This window comes from Pleurodeles waltl, chromosome 2_1 (assembly GCF_031143425.1).
Source record: "Pleurodeles waltl isolate 20211129_DDA chromosome 2_1, aPleWal1.hap1.20221129, whole genome shotgun sequence".
In the NCBI taxonomy this organism is placed as follows: Eukaryota; Metazoa; Chordata; class Amphibia; order Caudata; family Salamandridae; genus Pleurodeles; species Pleurodeles waltl.
In genome coordinates, this window is record NC_090438.1 from 859,046,885 (window position 1) to 859,066,570 (window position 19,686).

Sequence of the window (19,686 nt, forward strand, 5' to 3'; positions counted from 1 at the left end):
GCAAGGTCTGACCTCCAGTGTTATTGACTATTTCTTAGTTGATGTCAGGCTATGGCCATTATTAAAAGACATGAAGGTTGATTTTCGTCATGGGAGTGATCATAATCCCCTGCTTCTCACCTTATGTAGTGATGTATTCAGGAGATCGCAGGATATCTATCTCACTGTGGTCCCAGAGCCACTTTTGGATAATGGCTATACTCGTGTTAGTTAGCAAAATGTTATGTCTAACCCTTATTTGATTAAGAAAATTTACCAACTGATTATTGATGTCATGGCTGATTATGAGGAGCGTGAGGTCAGTGACATTCCAATCCTCAGCATTCATGAAGATATGATGAGAAAATTACAGGATCTTTTTTACAGGAAGACTACTACCAAGCAACTTGTTCAATTCAATAAGGACTGTTCTACTGCCAAAAGCTATTACGTCTCGCTCACAGGGGGCGATTAGAACAGCAAGACTCGTCTATAATAAAACCTTAACACAGGCAAAGAAAAGTTGGGAAGACATAACCTGGCAGAGATTGCTTGATGCAACTAAACACAATAACAACGTGACATTTTGGAAGCTACTGTCCTATAGACATAGAGGGGGTAAGGGCATAATCCGCACTTCAACTTCAAAAATTTTGGTGGATTATTTTTCTAAACTTTATGCTCTACCTAGTAATTTTATGATACATGGACCCCTCCCCTCAGCAGCCAGCCAAAACATGCTTTCTGCCTTACGATCAAGGAATGGACTCTTCCAGCCATCTTATTGTTTTCATGTTGGGGGAAACTACAGCTGCTATTAACTACTTAAAATCTGCTAAAGCACCAGGCCCTGATAAGATACCAGGGCATCTTTTTAAATCTGAACAAGTAAATGTTCTCAAATGCCATAGCAGCAGGAGGCCCAATTCCCAGTACTTGAAAAGAAGCCGAAATAATCCCCATTCACAAAAAGGGTGATGTGAGCACTCCTGTTAACTACAGACCAATTAGTCTTATTGACAACCTCCAGAAATTTCTTTACCAAACAGCTTTTGGATAGGCTATTGAATTGGGCACAAGACCACCAGGAGCTATCCCTACTCCAGGCGGGCTTTCGCCCAAAAACCAGTACAGTGGATCAGGTTTTTAGGCTGACCCTCCTATATTGCAAATATGTAGCCCTTGCGAAGCAAAACATATATTTTGTTTTTGTGGATCTTCGGTCTGCCTTTGACATGGTCCCCAGAGAAAAGTTATGGGATGTTCTGCACAGAATGGGTACTCTTGCCAACATAATTTATTTATTACAACGGCTACACGAGAACACATATGCCCAGGTGAGATGGGGTAATCAGGGGGAATTAACCGATCATATAGCCTTTCAGCGGGGGGTTCGTGAAGGATGTGTTCTGGCACCAACTCTTTTCACCTTCTTTATAAATGAGGTGATGCAAGCTGTGTTCTTTTATCAAATTGACACCCCCTACTTAAATGTGCAGAAAATTCCTATATTACTTTTTGCAGACGACTCCCTCCTCATCTCTTAGACCCCAATGGGTCTCCAGATTCTTGTTGACAGGTTTAAAGCTTTCTGTGTAAACTATGGCCTGGAACTAAATGCTAGTAAAACCAAATTGATGGTGCTTAGTTCAGGACCACTTAGGAGATGTACCATTACTTTATAAGGGGCCCCCTCAACCAAGGTTAGCTCAATAAACTATTTGGAAGTGAGAATTGCAATAACTTACATTTGAAGGACCAGATCAGTAAAAGTGTGTCACTCCTTCAACATAGGTCAGGATCCATTCTGCGCTTTTATAAAAGTATTGCCACGAAAGCCGTTTCTCCGACTATTAAGATCTATTTGGCAAACGCGCTGAGTGCTGCTACCTATGGTGCTGAGGTGTGGAGATTTTGTAATACTAACAAATTGTCTGTGGGAGAAAATAATTTCACCAGAGCTTTAATCGCATGTCCACCTAACACACCCCTGATTCTGTGTTTTTGGACCTTGGGCTTAATCGCATTTCTGATGGGATAGCTTTGAGACCCCTACTCTTCTGGGTGAGGATCTGGATCACACCAGAGCTCACCACTTATAGGGACTCCCTTCACAACATTCTAAAAAGACCAAATGCAGCTTCCATTCCATGGCTCAGGTATGTGTCAAAATGGTTTCGCATCCTGGGACTTGGGAATTATTGGGAGAATACACAGAATTTGGGAAAGGCCCAGAAGCCTATTGGTCCAATGTAAGAAACAATTATCTCCTTTGTACATCATATAGACAATTGACTATTCATTTCCTTGATTTATGTGGTATCCCCAGTTTGAATCTCACTTAGATCTTATCCCTGATTTACTGGGTAAGACCCTGTATGCCCGTTTTCGTTTCGGGTGTTTACCGTTAATGTCCTTAACCGGCAGTTGGAGAGCACCATTTACATCCAAATCATGTCATGGCTGTAAAGATGTTCCCGAATCTGTCGAACATTTTGGGGGTCATTACAACCCTGGCGGTACAAGACCGCCAGGGCTGAAATGACGGAAGCACCGCCAACAGGCTGGCGGTGCTTTCCTGGTCATTATGACCGCGGCGGAAGTGCCGCGGTCGCACCGCCGGGGCCTGCGGTTTCCCACCACAATGGCCCCGCCAGTAGTAATCGGCGGGGGTGCGGCTGCATTGGCAAGGTAATAATGAGGACCATAATGTTTTTTTGTTCAGCGTATGCCCTTTCCCGGCGTAAATGGATTCATCCAGTTTGCCGGAATATGGGCATAAGACAATGTGGTTTTGCCTTAAGGATTTTGGAAAGCGACACTTCACCTGTCTTAATTTGTGCTGTTAGCAAGTTCCTTGTGGCAGTATGGCATACATGTACTCGTCTTTTAAAAATATAGTAATTTGCACATATGTTTGTTGTAGGATATGAAATGAGAGTTTTAACTTTTTTAAATGCTGATTGATGATTTTTAACTCTTCTAATTTTTTTTTTTTATTTAAAATGTAATTTTAGATTATTTCGATTTTACGCTTTGATGGTTATTTATGACTGAATATAGCTTGTGTTGATTGATTGATTGAAATGCTGGGAGATAGCCATATCTGTGAGTTGGGGGATGTGAGCCGGAATAGTTTATGTTGTTTCGGTCTCTAAGATTGTTACATGCTGTGGGAACGCACTTTTTCCTCCCACTAAAATAATAGAGGTAGCTGACATTTGGCCTCATATTGCTACTTCTAATGTGAATTTTGACAAGTTGAGCAGACTCAAGGCTTTATTGTTTCAAAAACATGTGGCTCTCACCCCTGCGCGTGAGACCAACATACTTCAGGTGGCAATGTTGTCAGCAGAGATACAGTCCCTTTTAAGTACCAACTATCCGAGACACTTTGGTGAACTCATGGGATGAATACTTAATACGTCCAGTACTACTGGAATCGTAAATTTCTTTAAGGCTTTTGGTTCTGGTTTCGTTCACACCTTCTCCTCCATATTTGGCTTAATTCCATTATCCATCCACTTAATATTCTCCAATATTTTCCGTGTGATTTCCAATATTTTTGGCTATAATAGTTGGTGTTTTGCTGTTGTTATTTTTTTATGCACAATGACTGTCCCGCCGCAACAAGGAGGAATGAAAGTGCTCCCATCAGCGCAGCTGTGTCGTGAACGCGTGGTGCAGTATTTTGAAGCACCACTCTTGGAGCTATTGGAGTGTGACTGGTACCTGTCATTCAGACCAGTCTTGCATTGTGTGCAGCCCGTGTTTCGGTGCCTCTGGTGCTCTTTCAAACATGCACTGGAAGTTTGTCTTTCTACGCAGCGCTTGCTTTCATTGGACGCTGATCTGTTGACGTTCTCGCTGAGGGCTCATTACCAGTCATGCTCATTGAGGGTGCGCTTGCTTCGGGAAGCTACCTATGAGTTGCACTTCCTGGAGGATGTGGGTCTTAACTCATCATTGGGCACACCACAGAATGCTGCTGCCTTGTCTGAGGCTCAGGCTATGCAACACGACTGCTCCTTGGTCCTTCTTGTCGATGCCTTTTCATCTTTAACACCTGCCGAAGTGGAAATGTTCCTGTCCTCCATTGTCCCGGACTCGATTGGGCATTCTTAACATAACTCTGACTCTTGAAATTCGGTCCTCCTTATGCCACATGTTAACATTTTGAATTGTCCTTTCATATGCTCATTTGTCCTTTTAACTTGTCTTTATTGACATTTTGTACATATGTATCTTAGGTTGAGTTGTAGTACCTTTTATATATACTTAGGCATTGAACCACCTCACCTTCAACGGACAAGGGGACGGTGTTGTGTAGCCATTTTAGTTATAGCTCCATGCATGTTATTTTAGCATACTAGGCCTGCCGCTGTGCACTTTAACCTAGATATATTTTCTTCAGCTTCATTTCATTATTCTTACAATAGCCACTTTTGCGGTCTTGTTTTATTTCTCTCTATCTAGCTGTTTTTGCCTAGGTCCAGTGCTGCGTTCTCAAAAAAGATATTCTTGCTCACTCTGCTTCTTTCAAGGCTATAATAAGATAGATTGCTGATGAACGTGGTATAAGTTTTGTCTCTGACATTCACAGAAAAACATACTGCCTCTGTTTGTCATTGTGTATGTGAGACTAATGTAAATGAGAGAAACGAATGAGACCTGAGTGACCACAATTTCCCTGAGAAATCAATTAAGAATGCGCTCAGCTGCCCAATCATCCCTGCCCTTGGGTAGAGATGTGGAACTGCTAGTTAGCTGGAGCAAAACCTGGATTGGAGCGACAGGTGTCACCTTTAGTGGGTCAGACTCAGGGCCTCATTCTGACCCTGGCGGTCTATGACCGCCAGAGTGGAGGCCGGCTGAAGCACCGCCAACAGGCTGGCGGTGCTTCATTTCTTATTCCGAGCCGCGGTCGCCCAGCCGGGTCCGGCGTTTTTCCGCCGGATTTCCCCCGGCTGGGGGAATCCTCCATGGCGGCGCTTCCCGACCCCCTTCCCGCCACCCTGTTTCTGGCCGTTTTCACCGCCAGAAACAGGATGGCGGGAACGGGTGTTGTGGGGCCCCTGGGGGCCCCTGCACTGCCCATGCCACTGGCATGGGCAGTGCAGGGGCCCCCCTAACAGGGCCCCACAAGGATTTTCACTGTCTGCATTGCAGACAGTGAAAATCGCGATGGGTGCAACTGTACCCGTCGCACCCCTGCAACTCCGCCGGCTCCATTCGGAGCCGGCTTCATTGTTGCAGGGCCTTTCCCGCTGCACCGGCGGGCGATCTTTTGGCGGTCGCCCGCCGGCCCAGCGGGAAAGTAGAAATGACCCCCGCGGTCTTTCGACGGGGTAACTTTGGCGGGTGGCGTCTGCTGCCCACCAAAGTCAGAATGACCCCCTCAGTCTCCCACACCGCAGGAGATTCTGCCACTCAAAATCCAGTAGTCTCATTAGAATAATTAGAGCCTATGCGACAACCTCTTCCCTACCCCTCCCGTCCTGCACATATGGGCAGGGTAGCAAGGATCCAGCCAAGCACCTCAGCCAAACCGTCCACGGGCCCAGTGGTTGCACCACCTACTTGTGGTGGAATGGATTCCAGGCCAACAATACTGAAGGGAAAGGAGCCTGCAGCAGCTGCAAAGAAGGGGGAAGGAGCCTGCACCAGCTGCTAAGAAGGGGAAAGAGCCTGCACCAGCTGCTAGGAAGGGGAAGGAACCTACAGCAACTGCTAAGAAGGGGAAGGAGCCGGCAGCAGCTGGAAAGAAGGGGAAGGAGCCTGCATCAGCAGACAGAGGGGGAAGAGCCCATCCACCAGTGCCAGGAAAGGTAAGGGATCGCCAAACCATGAGCAGGAGGAGAGGAGGCACTCTACGCCAGTGGAAGCTACCAGCCAAACACCGCTACCACCAGCAGCTGTCACAGGGCCCCCACCGCCAGCCGTGGTTGTACAGCCATCAGAGTGTGCGGGGGCTGAGCAGGAGCCTCCCACAACCACCATCACAGTGCAGCCATCGGAGGGTGCAGGGGCTGAGCAAGAGCCTCCCACAACCACCACCACAGTGCAGCTGTCACCGCCGGCGGGCGCCATCTAGCCCAGCCTCCATGGGCTGCCCCCACCAGAACCGGTGGGTAAGACATCCACTAGAGAGACTGTGGCCTTGCACTCCCCAGGACAAAGCACAGGGCATGCTGCTCCCTCCAGAACTAATGGGTTTGTTCCAGCATACAGCTGAGGGCCCCCCCAACTGATGACCCCACAGTGTTCTATCCAGATTGGTGCAGGATTCGAGTGGGGCCTTGGACTGTGCCCTGTGGCCACATGGGCCCTTTGCACTATGAACTGGGCAGTGTCCTTTTGTTATATTCGTGTACAGATCTGTATCATGGCCAAATCGGAATGATCATTTTATTGTTGGACTATTTACAATCATTTTCATAAATTCCTGTTGTCCTTGCATTATTCTGCAGATTTTCTTGGTCAGATTGTTTTTGTGATGCATCTAGTTGTGTGTATGGCGTGTGTATGTCAGGTGTGTGTCATGCGTGTGTGTGCCACTCTCTTTTTCCTCCCAACCTCCCTTGTGTGCTAGGCGGCTCTACTCACTGTTGTCGTCTTCGCCTGCTTCGGTGTTCCTGGTGAGAATATCATTGTGAAGACTTGCAATTCAGGTTCCATGGCAGTGGGGTTCTTCCCTGCGTCTCCAATGGTGAGTTCTTTCACTTCTGTGCAGTGTTTCACAAGGCTTTTGGTGGTGTTGGTACCGCCCCGGAAAAGGTGACAGATTGTTGTGTCATAATATGGTCGGAGGAACTCTATCTTCCACCTGGCTGTAGGCAGCTAACGCCATGGTGACTATTATTTCCAGCCTGGCAGTCGGAGTGGTTTTTGGCTGTATATCAGAGATGACACCGCCATGGTCATGGCAGTAATTACCACCAGCCTGTTGGCGGTATTACTGCCACTTTATCACCGACTGCCAGGGTCGTAATAAGGGCCATAGTAGTGAACAAACAGCATATTTTAAAGGTGAAAGTTCATATACAAGAATGCAGTTAGCTGTCAAAAATGGCAAAGGTGTTGTAAAACTAGATTTAACATTTCCGATAGGTAGTAGTAAGTAGACGCTTAAGAGAACATTTCCCCTCATAATTCATTGTACAGTTTAAACAGTAATGGAGTACTTATTAAACTTTGTGGGACATCAAAAAGGATAGCCTGAAGAGTTGACACAGTCACCAGATATGATGCACTGAGTTCTGTTGGAAAAACAGGACATGAACCATTTCATAACTGAAAAAAATCTGCTTTGGAGTATCTGTGCGAGGATGTTATGATCAATAGTGACAAAGACAGCTGACAGGTGAAGAAGTACAAGCGTGTAGTGTTTGCCTTGGACAATGAATTGAACTGAGTTATCTAAGATTTTGAGCATGGCTCTTTTGGCACATTCCCAGATCCCAAGACAGACTTATAGATTCCCAGGAGCTGATGGTCACATGTGAATTTTCATGTTGACTTACAACACACTTTCTATGTGTTTATCAAGGAAACATAATTGTTTTATAGTTTTCAAGATTATTTCTACCTGCATTGTGTTTCTCTTCCAGGAGGGGATTGATAAGGCAAGTGTTGAAGGTATCTGAGAAGATACCTTGATCCTGCAAAATAACTAGCCATAAGGGAAGAAAGATGTCATCATGCGACTTAAAAAGGAATGGTGGTGAAGAGTCTTCATTGTTCTGATTAAGAACAGAAACTGGACAATATAGAACACGTTTCCTAAAAAGAAGTAAGAGCACTTTGTCAGACCATGCAAGAAGGATTGCAAAATTATGTACATGGCTTTGCCTAAGAGCAGGTCAAGGGTGGCACCCATAATGTGGATGCAAGAATAGCAGAAGTGTATGAGTTTGTCTGCCAATGTATAACATATTAAACTCAGACAAGCTGCAGTCTAGAAAACATAAGCACTACTTTAATGAGGTGCCCTTGCCTTCATTGTTGCATGTGTCTTGTTTCTGTGTAAACAAATGGGAGTTGTGGGGCAACTTCAGTGTAGTCCTGCTTTTGAGTCTATAAAATGTGGACTATAATGAAGGCCTCCTTCTCAAACAACCTTCTTTTCACACAGAAGCAAAGGCAGGACTGCAGTAAAGTCAAGGTTCATTGTCTTTCATTTCTTTCTGTGAGAAACAAAAATGAGACAGAAAAGGTAAGCCTGAGCTGTTACTATTTTCTGATGAATTGCCAGAGAAATATTTGGGAACATTTCCAATTGGTGGAACTATAGATACATAAGCCATTTTATTTTTAGCTGAGCAATGCACTATCTTCAACTTTTTTCTGTGCCTATTTATTCCAGTCTCTAATTTGTAACCAGTTTGTAACTGAGAAAAGTAGATCATCGCTTATTTTTATAGAATTTCTTCCATCTCAGTAAAGAGGAAAGTACAGAGAGAATTTGAGATTTTCTCCAACATCTTTTGTTTCCATGAAGTGAATATTTGTTTAGGCTTTTTTTATATTTGTTATTTACGAAGACATCTTTTTTGAAAATCTTGAACATTTTATCACTGTAATGTTTAAGTCATTTAGGGAGGATCTGGGACACAAATATTTATTGAGTCCACTAGCATACAACCAAGGTTCATTAAATCCTGAGCAGCAGTTAGTAGTTTCTCTACATAAGTTTGGCTAAGAGGAGGTATGTTGTGAATGAGGTATGTGTCTGGCTTTGCCCAACAGGAGGTCAACGGTGGTACCCTTTATTTGGGTACAATATTTACAGAAGTATATGAGTTTGCTTCACTTCAGGAATTTTTCAAGTAGGGATATGTGTATATTCGTTGAGTTGTTCCATGGAGGCGGAAGTCTCTGGGCAGGAAATGTTTGTAGGAAGAAAGTAGATAGGTTGACATGGCAGCAACACATTCTTTTAAGTTAGGTAATTTCTATCAGAGAGTGGTAAAATAGATCAGTTTTGATGATGGAGTGAGAATTGGTAGTAATATCTACCACAAGGGCTTGGAAGGTTGTAGGGGAGAGTATATAGACCAGGGAGCAGGAAAATGATTCTTTGTAAACTAAAGCCATTCCTTCCCAAACTTTGGCCCTCATTACAACACTGGTGGTAAAAGCCGCTTACCGCCGTGCAGAAGACTGCCAACACACCACCGCGGCTGCGAAATACCGCCACAGCCATTATGACCCACAGCTCGGAATCCGCCAAAATCCATGCACCCACACAAGTCCGCCACACCAAAGGTCAGTGATAAACTGGCGATAACAAAACCGATACCGTCACGCCAACAGGAATACGCCCACATTATCACGACCCACGAATCCACGTGGCGGTCTTTCAACCGCGGTATTCCATTGGCGGTACACACAGCCGCCCTCAAAATACACACACATTTACAAAACACTACCACATTGGACAATTCCAAATACACACACCTGAAACACATACACACACCACTCACACACATCCAATACAATATAAAGCACACACCCACATCACCCACAAACCCTTACAACAACAATTGCGACTGAAGGCCAGAGAGAGACACCACCAGAAAGAACAATAGCATCCACAGGCACTCAACACCATCACTCACACAACATCCATGCACCTCACACAACACACCTCTAAATATCACCCCACACATCACAACAAACACCACCCCACACATCACCCACACCACCCCATGGCACTGCAAAGACACCCTAGGTTTTCTTAGGAGGAGCTCAGGGTCATGGTGGAGGAAATCATCCGGGTAGAGCCACAGCTATTCGGATTACAGGTGAAGCACACCACCATAGCTAGGAAGATGGAGCTATGGCACAGAATCCTGGACAGGGTCAACGCAGTGGGACAGCATTCAAGAACACGGGATGACATCAGAAAGAGCTGGAACGACCTGCGGGGAAGGTGCGTTCCGTGGTCTCAAGACACCAGATTGCAGTTCAGAGGACTGGCGGAGGACCCCCACCTCCTCCCCCAGAACTCACTACATGGGAGGAGCAGGTCTTGGCTATACTGCATCCTGAGGGCCTCGCAGGAGTAGCTGGAGGAATGGACTCTGGCAAGTCAACTCTTAACTATTACATCCCCCACCCTACCGGCATGCTATCACACACCCCCACCCTCGCCCTCACCCCCATCACTCCAACTCCTCACATATGTCCCAATATCACAAACCACACATCCCAAACCCAAGCCCTGCATGTAACACCAAAGCATGGATACCCATCACCAAAGCATGTCCACTGCACATACCCATACACCCCCCTAAACCATTATCACACAAGGTCTCTCTCAAGAATGCAAGCAGTGGGCTACAGGGTCACCCACCCATTGCACATCATGGCACACACAGATGCAATAATCATGCTTTTACACCCCTGCAGGACCCCTACCCAACGTCACCGGACAGGAGGTTCCAGACCACCCACAGAAGAGGCCCACAGTGATGGCAGCAGCTCTGTCCAACTGCATCTAGATGACCAGCCTGGCCCATCTGGGACTTCGGGACAGTCGGTTCCCCTCCCACAGTCACAGGCCACTACAGAGCTTCCCCCCTCTGGAAACCCCAGCACAGCACCCACCCAGCGGGCCCATACCTCTGTCCCCAGGACACGTCAAGCAGCAGTGTGTCCACCACTACAGGGAACCCAGGCTAACCCACCACCCCAACAACACCAGGGACCTGGGGGCAGTGGCAGTGGGCACACGGTTCAGGGGACAGAGGCCCAGGGAAACAGGGGAACTGGGAGGGCTGCTGTGCGACAGGGGGAGGACAGAACCAGAGAACCCACTCTCCATGTGGCCCTCTCCAACATCATGGGACCATACCACCATTCCCAGGATACAATGGCAACGGTACTGGCCAAGTTTCAGGAGACCCAGTGGCTGCAGGAGGAACAGTATTTGGGGTTCAGGGAGGAACTCAAATCCATCAATTCCACCCTGGGCACCATTGTAGGGGTGCTGAAGGAACTCGTCAACACCAGGAGGGACACTGTGGCACAACAAGGGGCCCCTGACACTAGCCTGGACGATGAACTGCCCACCACCTCCACGGGCGCTAGTGGACAGGAGGCACCGCCACAGGACCACGACACCAGCACCCCAACCCCTGCAGATGGAGAACCACCCCGCAAACGGTCCCTGAGATCCAGGACAAAGACAGAGAACAATGCCAAGACCCCTGCCAAGAAATGAGACCACCCTGATTGTCATCCTTCTGTCCCACTTTGTCACCCTGCCCATACTAAAACTGCCCCAGCTCCACTTCCTATGCCCCTTTGGGCAATGCACCTGTGAGACTAATAGACTGGACTCTGCCATGGACATTCCTCCACCATCACCCCTGACCATTTTACAACCCCCTCCACTATTTAGCACTTAAATAAACACCCTTGAATCACAAACCAATCTGGAGTCAGTCTGTGCTTTCACAAATGTGTATTTGCTATAACTGAGGAAAATAGCAATGTCCTTTCTATTGTCAACATACCTATGTCACACAGCTCTAGTCCATGAGGTAACATAGCAGAGGTCACACAGTGGGACCCACATCTGTGAAATGGAAAGGCAAAGTGAATACTCAGGGTCCATACACTGGTTGAATGTGACAGACAGATGAGAGTTAGAACAATTAGATCAGATGTAGCAGGCAGTGTTGTCTTCTTACCTGTGTCTCACTGGAAGTATTGCTGGATCACCGTGTTCCTGTTGTCTATGTCCTCTTCTTCTGCTTCCTCGTCTTCACTGTCCACAGGATCCACAGCTGCCACAACACCTCCATCTGGACCATCCTCCTGCAGAAAAGGCACCTGTCGTCGCAAAGCCAAGTTGTGAAGCATACAGCAGGCCACGATGATCTGGCACACCTTCTTTGGTGAGTAGAATAGGGAACCACCTGTCATATGGAGACACCGGAACCTGGCCTTCAGGAGGCCAAAGGTCCTCTCTATAACCCTCCTAGTTCACCCATGGGCCTCATTGTAGCGTTCTTCTGCCCTTGTCCTGGGATTCCTCACAGGGGTCAGTAGCCTTGACAGGTTGGGGTAGCCAGAGTCACTTGCAAATGTCGAGGGACAACTGTTAGACACACACCAACTCTTAGTGACATCCCCAGACACCTAGTCACACTGTATTGGGTCCATGTCCTCACCTAATAGCCACACACAGTGCCTCTGGAGTTGCCCCATCACATAAGGGATGCTGCTATTCCTCATAATATAAGCGTCATGTACTGAGCCAGGAAATTTGGCATTCACATGGGAGATGAACTGGTCTGCCAAACACACCATCTGCACATTCATCGAATGGTAACTCTTCCGATTTCTGTACATCTGTTCACTTCTGCGGACCAAGGCCACATGTGTCCCATCAATGGCACCTATGATGCTGGGGATATGTCCCAGGGCATAGAAGTCACCTTTCACTGTAGGCAAATCCTCCACCTGAGGGAAAACGATATAGCTCCGCATGTGTTTCAGCAGGGCAGACAACACTCTGGACAACACGTTGGAAAACATAGGCTGGGACACCCCTGATGCTATGGCCATTGTTGTTTGAAAAGACCCACTTGCTAGGAAATGGAGTACTGACAGCACCTGCACTTGAGGGGGGATTCCTGTGGGATGACGGATAGCTGACATCAGGTCTGGCTCCAACTGGGCACACCGTTCCAGGATTGTGGTATGATCAAGTCTGTAGGTGATGATTACATGTTGCTCCTCCATTGTCGACAGGTCCACCAGTGCTCTGTACACCGGAGGATGCCGCCATCTCCTCACCTGCCCCAGAGGACGTGCTCTATGGAGGAGAACAGAGAGCAGAGAGTCAACCAACTTTAAGGTACGTAAACACAACTTAATCGTAAAATGTTTTCAAATCGACATACAGCTATATTAGTGTTTAAGCAAGGCCTAGACATATGTGACGCAGTCAAAATTAATGCCATGTGGCCCCCTGAAATGACGTCTGCCTGACCTGTAATGTGGGACAAGGGGATATTAGGTAACAGCGCTGGCATTGGTTAGCATTGGGCCCTATGGATCCCAGGAGCCAATGACGATGTACGCTGGCGGTGACGGTACGCACCGCCGCAGACATCATCGCCATTTTCTCTCTGTTCAATCACTTGATACCTGATCTTCAACAGGAGAGGACCTACACTGCAAGTGCTGCTGTGACCTCAGTCTGGAAGAGACAATGGCTCGTGTGTCTGGGGAAAGGGCCCCTACCTTCGGGCACGGAGGAGTTGGAGAAACTAGTGGATGGGGTCCTCCCCCAATCCACGCTACTCTACGGTCCTCCAGACAAACAGGTGAAAACACTGTGAGCATGCTGTATGGGCAATGGCTGCTTGGAGTGGTGTGGATGACAGATGGGGGGGAGAATGAGGCGTGCATGAAACGACGGTGAGTGCATGTGCGTCATGGCAAGGGTAGGGATGTGGGCCAATGACTGTGACGGTGCGGACGGTTATATCTTCTCCTTTTCCTCTTTACTATTCCTGTAGGTCAGCGCCCACCAGAAGAAGGATATTTGGCGTGCCATCACCAAGGAAGTCCGGACCCTGGGGGTCTACCACAGATGGAGCACCCACTGCATAAAAAGATGGGAGGACATTCGCCGCTGGAGCAAGAAGACGGCAGAGGCCCAGCTGGGGATGCCTTCCCAATGTGGGAGGGGTGCCCGTCGCACCATGACCCCCCTGATGTTCCGGATCCTGGCGTGGCATACCCGGAGTTGGATAGGCGCTTGAAGGCATCACAGCAGCCACAAGGGGGTGAGTACACTCTCATTCAGCTGATTCAGCACGCATTGTAGGTGTCTGGGTGGGGGAGGTGGTCTGTGGGTTCCCCTAGGCCAGGGTGAGTTTAGTAGGCAAGGTCCCTTCTTAAGGCAGGCCCTGTGGTACCCCACCTGTGTACAGAGCCAACTACACCTAGTCAGGCTCCTGTGACTTCCATGTGTGCCGCAATTGGGCATAGCCTTGTAACCCATGTCCCTGTGATTGATTAGGGAACTCCAAGTGCACAGCGTAGTGCAGGGGGCTTCTGTGTCTGTAGTATCCGCCAAGGGTAGCGGTATTGCATGCACTCAACTAGTCATTCTTCTGACTTCCCCCCCTTTTTGTGGTCTCCCTGTGCTCGTGTGCATTAGCATCATCAGGCGGAGGAGCAGTGGCACCGGAGCAGGAGGGAGCTGCATCCCACATAGCCCTGGAGGGCGACACAACGGAGTCAGAAGCCACCAACGGGACGGAGGGCAAGGGGAGCTTCACGGCAGGGACAGGAGCAGACTCCAGCGAAACGGACTCCTCCTCTGATGGGAGCTCCCTTGCGGTGGTGGGCCCCTCTGTGCCCCCCGCATCTACAGGTACAGCCGCCACCCCCCCCACCAGCACCGCCCGCCAAGCAGCCCCTCAGCATTTGCCCCGTGACTGCTCACCCAGGAGGGTGGGTATCTCCTTCGCCCCAGGCACCTCAGCCGCTGCCCTTGTCACCCCTGCTGCCCTCAGTGAGGAGGCCATTGACCTCCTCAGGTCCCTCACTGTTGGGCAGTCTACCATTTTGAATGCCATCCAGGGTGAGAGGCAGCTGCAACAGACCAATGCATACCTGGAGGGCATTCATTCTGGTCAGGCAGCCCATCAGCGAGCTTTTCAGACTCTGGCCGCAGCCATTGTCCCTGTCTCTAGCCTCCCCCACTCCAACTTCCTCCAACCAGACCCAAACCCCTGAACCTCAGCCTATCCCAAGCACACCATCAGACCAGCATGCACACACCTCAACACACAAGGGAAGCTCAGGCAAACATAAGCACCACACATCCCACAGGCCCTCACGCAAGCATCATACACATGCAGACATACCAACAGCCACAGCCTCCACTGTGTTCTCCTCCTCCTCGTCTCCCTCCTTCCTCCCAGTCTCGTCTCCACTCATACCTGCATGCACTACATCGTCAGCCACTACCTCCATCACCAGCACACCCACCACCACACCCCGCTCACTTGCACTCACCACCCCACTACCATTCACACATCCCCTGTGTCCTCTCCCAGTGTGTCTGTGATCCCACCTCCAAGGAACACAAATGCAACCACACACCCACCCAACAGCCATCCACCTCACGACAGCCTCCAGCCCATGCACCTTCACCCAAAGTCAGCAAACGTACACCTCCTACAACCACTACCTCTTCCTCCACTCCCAAACCCCCTCCATCTACCCGTCCCAGTGTGTCCCAAAAACTTTTCCTATCCAACCTTGACCTCTTCCCCTCACCTCCCCCACCTGTTCAGTCTCCTAGGGCCCGCCTGTCCAGGTCCCAACCCAGCGCCTCAGCCACAACATCAGCAGGAACCGTGGTGCCAGTAGTAACCGGCTTCTGCAGTGCGCCAGTCAGCAGGGCAGCCAGTGGGCCACGGAGCCAGAGCACGGACAGTCCACCATCTCAAAAGCACAAAAAGTTGGCCAGTGCCCGGCGGGAGAGAGGAAACAAATCTTCCACCAAAGCCGCTCCCAGGTATACAGTTGGGAGTGTGGAGCCAGCTGCGCCACCATCCAAGGTGGGGAAGGGGCACAGTAAAACAGGCAAGTCTGGGAAAACCTGCACAGCGGACAAGACCGCAACAAGCACTGCTGTCAAGGACACCGCCACCACAAGCACCACTGCCAAGGACACCGCCGCCACCAGCACCGCTGCCAAGGACACCGCCGCCACCAACACTGCTCAACAGGACACCGTCGCCACAAGCACCGCTGAACAGGATATCGCCGTCACCAGCACCGCTGAACAGAACACCGCTGCCACCAGCACCGCTGAACAGGACACCGCCGTCACCAGCACCACTGCCAAAGACACCGCCGCTACCAGCAATGCTGCCAAGGACACCGCCGCCACCAGCACCGCTGAACAGGACACCGCCGCCACCAGCACCGCTGAACAGAACACCGCCGCCACCAGCACCGCTGCCAAGGACACCGCGGCCAAGGACACCGCCGCAACAAGCACCACAAGCCAGTGAGCGCCAAAGATTCTGACCCTACTGAGGCCGCCACGAGCAGGATGAAGCACTCTGGGCAGAAAGCCCCCTCCAGAACCAGTGGAGAAAGGCATCCACTACCTCATTCCTTGGCAGGATGAAGCACTCTGGGCACAAAGCCCCCTCCAGAACCAGTGGAGACTGTTATCCACTTGAGAGACTGTGGCTTTGCACTCCCCAGGATAAAGCAGTGGGCAACCCACCCACTGGAGAGACTTGAGAGACTGTGGCTTTGCACTCCTCAGGATAAAGCAGTGGGTAAACCACCCACTGGAGAGACTTGAGAGACTGTGGCTTTGCACTCCCCAGGATACATCAATGGCCATGGAGCCCCCTCGTGGATCTGGCATTGTGCACTCATCCGGCTGAGGTGCCCCCCCTTTTCTTCACCCGAGGTGCCTGTTTTATTTTTATCTAATGCCCCAGCAGTGTTCTCTCGGTCTTGTTAGGGTATTTGGTGTGGGCCTCGCCCATGCATTTTGGGCCCAGTGGTCCACGGACTATAATGATGGAATACCTTGGACTTGTATTCTTGGTGTATATATTTGTTTATAGTGTGAATATCTTTATACAAGTATATATTTTTGATTAATGAATTTGAAAATATCAACTCATTTCCTTTTGTCCTTGCATTCTTCTGTGGGGGGGGGGTTGGGGGTGGTTAATGTAATGTATCAACAGGTACTTGTGTGTGTTTTGTAGTGGGTGAGGGTGGGGGTGTTGCATGTTGCGTGTGTATGTCACTGTTTTTTCCCTCCCCTGTGTCGTAGGTGCAGTACTCACCGTGGTCTTCACCGCCTTCTTTGTTGTTCCTGGTAGAGAAGCAGGAAGATAAATGCTGGAAGAATCTGGAGCTCGGGTTCCATGGCGTCCTGATTCCTCGTGGGGTGTGCAGAGGTGAGCGTTTTCCCTTCAAAGTCCTCTTTCCGACGTGTTTTTGTTTGCAGTGAATCCGCCCCGGAAAAGGTGGCGGATTGGTGCCTTGTAATAATGTGGGCGGTACATTGTCTTCCGCCTGTCTGTTGGCGGTTACCGCCACGGTGTTTGTTTGTACCGCCTTGGTGGTCGGAGTGTTAAAGTGGCTGTCTATGTTGGCGGTCGTGATTCCATTTTTTTTACCGCCGGCCTGTTGGTGGTTTTACCGGCACTTTAACACCGACCGCCAGGGTTGTAATGACCACCTTTGTCAAGTCTGTGAAGGTGTAATGTCACCTTGTTTTAGTGAGTACAAACAATTCGAGATTATTGTCCAAGATCATATGGGACATTTGTGCAGAGTTGGAGATAAATAATTGATAAAGATATCCTTTGTTAATATTGATAAATTAATTATTAAAACATAAAGGCCTGATTCTCAAACTGCACTTTGTAGTACAATTGTAGTACTATAATACACACTACAAAATGAGTCGCTGTGCACATAAGTATAGATTTTAGTAGTAAATGTGGGAGTGCCGCATTAGAGCAGATGGGAAAAGGGAGAGACCTACTACTAAAGAGGATGTAATTGGAGAGGAGTGATAGGGGTTTAGGGATGTTCTGGGAGGAGTTTAGGGAAGGACGTCACCTACCCACACAGGAGTAAGACAAATTAAATGCTTTGGTGGTGGAGACATGTAACTTACAGTTTTAGAGGGACTTATTTACAAGCCCCTTGCACTGACAATGTATCACTTTTTATATGGGAAAAAGTGATGCAGTGGTTGCGCAAAGGGCTTGTAAATAAGCCCCAGAGTTTGCTAATAATGGACATAATTAACCAATTACTAAGTGTAAACTTACTTAAAAGTGTAACTTACCTTTGTGAATCAACCCAAACTGTAGTATAGAACTAAAAAGGTGATAAATTATTTAGTTGAATTTTGTTTATCTCATTGTGGGAGTTCTAATCAATCATTTGTTGGGGCACTCTCTGACAAAGATGATTAAAGTTTTTCAATGCATAGGAGATTAATGCGTGACCCTAAGAAATTAGAAAGTACATTTGTATTAGAAGAATATCATTAATGAAGCATACAAGTGCATACATTAGTAAAGCAAAAACCGTTTTGTGAACCCTTTTTTAAAAGATTTTGCTAAAGTAAGAAGTGAAAATGTAACCAAGGTGGAAAAGCAAACATTGGCAAAGCTAATAGTTTGGGTTTAAAAATGGTAACAAATGCAAGCAAAGGCATACACTAGTGTACTTGTATATATGTTTGTCAATTCATGTGCAAACACATTAAGTTCAGATAAGATTTCATTTAGGAAACAAAAGCAGGACTTTATTGAAGGTCCCTTGCCTTTATTTTAGTATGTTATTTGATTCTACGTAAAAGCAATGTCAAATTATAAGGGCAACTTCCTTGTAGTCCTGCTTTTGTGTCTATGAAATTAATATAATGAAGGCCTACTTCTCTGAATGACCTTCTTTTCAAATAGACAGAAAAACATGACTCCCTGAAAGGCAAGATTTTCTTTGTATGACAAACAAAAATGAGACAAAAAGGGAGCTTTCATTATTGTCCCACTATGTTTGTAGAAGAACCTCAGGACTCAAATTAATGCGTCCTTGCCATGTAGTTAAAATAAAACAAAAAAGTATTGTCTGATCCCTACAGCATTGATGGGGGCCACCAGAGGCTTCAGTTAACACTATGAAATTAGGGAAACCAAGGAGGCATCAAAGGGCAACAGAGGAACATGGGGAAAGCGTTGATTTCCATTTAAAAAAAGCAAGGAACATGACTCATTAGTCATTCTAAAATGTGAAACACACACTGTTCTGTGAAGGACTCAACAGTCACATGATAAATTAATGTTGTAGTGATAACTTGTGTGCTTTGTCTCCCTAAAACTCTGAATTCACCGTGATAAGTAGTAAAGGTCTACATGCATTTCATTGAAAGAATGACTGCTCCGCTTGAAGGCAATAGTACAGAGGGATTCTAGTTTTCATTGCATTTGTGCTGCACTCTGAGCGATGGAGCAGCTTAACGTCAAGGTACACAGAAACATAGGCATACTCAAGCAGTTAAAAATCCCTTGAATATCGAAAGTGAGAAGGAGGATGGATCAAGTTCAATCTCTGCTTTTTGAACATGATGATGGAAGGTTCTGACTTGCAGAGTGCAGGTCTTTACGTGTGAAGTGGGTGACCATCTCTTGACCTCCCGAAGCAACAGCCAGTTAAATGTCATGACTTTTGTCAATGATCCGATCTTTTGTAATCTTCAATAGAACAGTATTGTTTTTACTGTACATTTTCTACTTCTTAATTGTTTTTAGTTAGTCACATTAGGTTAGCCCGACCCTAATGTGACTGCCCTGATGTGATAAAAATACATTAGGAGGTCATATATTGGGCAGTCCTGGAGATGGAATATTTGATAAATGTTTAAAGACTATCTAATGGTTTCTGAATAAAATGCATGCATAAGATAAAGAATTGAGTTAGACAAAAAGTGTTATGGGTCAGTGTACTTTTCAGATGTAGAAGAAGGTGAGATAAATTGAAATGACCACACCCATTACTCACAAACTTATTTATGCACAACTTACCGACAGTCAAAATTAGAGAATGAACATCTTTTAGGACATTGACCAAATTATGAGTTAGAATGTAGCACACTTTACATTCACAAAAAAAGACTGA